Source organism: Anomaloglossus baeobatrachus, unplaced genomic scaffold, assembly GCF_048569485.1.
Source record: "Anomaloglossus baeobatrachus isolate aAnoBae1 unplaced genomic scaffold, aAnoBae1.hap1 Scaffold_3818, whole genome shotgun sequence".
Lineage (NCBI taxonomy): Eukaryota > Metazoa > Chordata > Amphibia > Anura > Aromobatidae > Anomaloglossus > Anomaloglossus baeobatrachus.
Genome location: NW_027443161.1, coordinates 35001 through 37500, shown reverse-complemented (window position 1 = coordinate 37500; position 2500 = coordinate 35001).

The following is a 2500-nucleotide window of genomic DNA, read 5'->3' as shown; positions in this document are numbered from 1 at the left end:
GCGGCCGCTTTCCCGCTGGGAAGCTCTCGTGAGAAAAAAGGCCGCCCTCGGAGAAGATCTTTGTGCTTCCCGGCACGGGGAGCGATTCGGACGACGGGCCCCCTCGCGCGACCCCCCCCCGCCGGTAGACGGCCGGGAAGTCGCGGGGTAGGTCCCCGCCGTTCGCCCGTGCGGGTCGTCGGACCGCTTTTCGACGCTCGGGTCGTTTCAAACTCGCCACCGCGAGGCCGCCCGCCTCCTCGGGAGGGCGGGGGCGGCCGGCGCGCTCGCGCCACCGTAAGGAGGGTGAAACCCCGGGTGTGGGGGAGGAAGGGGCCGCTCGCCTGTGACCGGCGCGGGCTCCAGAGCCCGGGCCGAGCGTGCGGCGCCACCTCCCCGCCCGGGAGCGCTTCGCCAAATCGATCGGAAGAGGACGACGCTGGGCCAGAAGGGAAGGGGGTCTTTCGGACCGGAACCTTCATCCCAGGGCCCGCCGGATGGCTGCGTACGTCGTGGGGGCGCTCTGACTCCGGGCCCCGCGCCTGGCAAACTCCCCACCGGGAGCTGCGGGAGAGGCCAGAGCGCGTACCCGCAACCGGAAGGGGTCCCCGAGCCGCAGTTCGCGCATCGCTCGGAGTACCGGTTCGTCGAGGGGAGCGTTCGAAGTCTGGAGAGGCGCTCTTCTCTCACATATATCTCCCGGAGGCGTGGGATGAAGTGTCTTTGGGCGGTTGGGAGCCCCCCCCGCGTAAGCCGGGTCGGTCCCGCCAACTACCCGCCCCCCTGGAACTGCCGGGCGGACGCGGCAGGCAAATTCGACCCCATCCCGGTTCTACGGATTTTTTTGCTCCTTTGGCTCCCCCTCTGGCCGCTTTGGGGTACTGCAACCGAGGACCTGCCGAAACGCGTGGAACTGCCCGTCGGATTCGAGTTAAGAGGCGTCAACCGTGGAAGTCTGAACGGTCTGAAAAATTTTCTAAGTCCCAAGGACTCTCCGGCGTGATTCTCTGGAGCCCTTTTCGGCTTGCGAGGCTGCCCGACGCCCCTCCCGGATGATGGAAGTCTGACGGAATTTTTTTTTTTGACCGATTTCTCCCAACTGCCGGGGAACATTGGGAGAGATTGTCTGGAGCCCCGCTCGGGCTCCCGAGGGCCCCGACACCCCCCCGGATGATGGAAGTCTGACGGAATTTTTTTTTTTGACCGATTTCTCCCAACTGCCGGGGAACATTGGGAGAGATCGTCTGGAGCCCCGCTCGGGCTCCCGAGGGCCCCGACACCCCCCCGGATGATGGAAGTCTGACGGAATTTTTTTTTTTGACCGATTTCTCCCAACTGCCGGGGAACATTGGGAGAGATTGTCTGGAGCCCCGCTCGGGCTCCCGAGGGCCCCGACACCCCCCCGGATGATGGAAGTCTGACGGAATTTTTTTTTTTGACCGATTTCTCCCAACTGCCGGGGAACATTGGGAGAGATCGTCTGGAGCCCCGCTCGGGCTCCCGAGGGCCCCGACACCCCCCCGGATGATGGAAGTCTGACGGAATTTTTTTTTTTGACCGATTTCTCCCAACTGCCGGGGAACATTGGGAGAGATTGTCTGGAGCCCCGCTCGGGCTCCCGAGGGCCCCGACACCCCCCCGGATGATGGAAGTCTGACGGAATTTTTTTTTTTGACCGATTTCTCCCAACTGCCGGGGAACATTGGGAGAGATTGTCTGGAGCCCCGCTCGGGCCCCCGAGGGCCCCGACACCCCCGGAAAATCATGGAAGTAGGAAAATTTCGATTTTTCGTCTAAGTCCCAAGGACTCTCAGGCGAGATTGTATGGAGCCCCGCTCGGGCCCCCGGGGCCCCGTCACCTCCGGAAGTCCGCGGGGGCCTGAAACTTTCCAGTTTTCATCCAGGCGCCGAGGGCAGTAGGGCGAGAGCGCCCGGGGCCCCTCGGGCCCCCGGGGCCCCGTCACCTCCGGAAGGTCGCGGGGGCCTGAAACTTTCCAGTTTTCATCCAGGCGCCGAGGGCAGTAGGGCGAGAGCGCCCGGGGCCCCTCGGGCCCCCGGGGCCCCGTCACCTCCGGAAGGTCGCGGGGGCCTGAAACTTTCCAGTTTTCATCCAGGCGCCGAGGGCAGTAGGGCGAGAGCGCCCGGGGCCCCTCGGGCCCCCGGGGCCCCGTCACCTCCGGAAGGTCGCGGGGGCCTGAAACTTTCCAGTTTTCATCCAGGCGCCGAGGGCAGTAGGGCGAGAGCGCCCGGGGCCCCTCGGGCCCCCGGGGCCCCGTCACCTCCGGAAGGTCGCGGGGGCCTGAAACTTTCCAGTTTTCATCCAGGCGCCGAGGGCAGTCGGGCGAGAGCGCCCGGGGCACCTCGGGCCCCCGGGGCCCCGTCACCTCCGGAAGGTCGCGGGGGCCTGAAACTTTCCAGTTTTCATCCAGGCGCCGAGGGCAGTCGGGCGAGAGCGCCCGGGGCACCTCGGGCCCCCGGGGCCCCGTCACCTCCGGAAGGTCGCGGGGGCCTGAAACTTTCC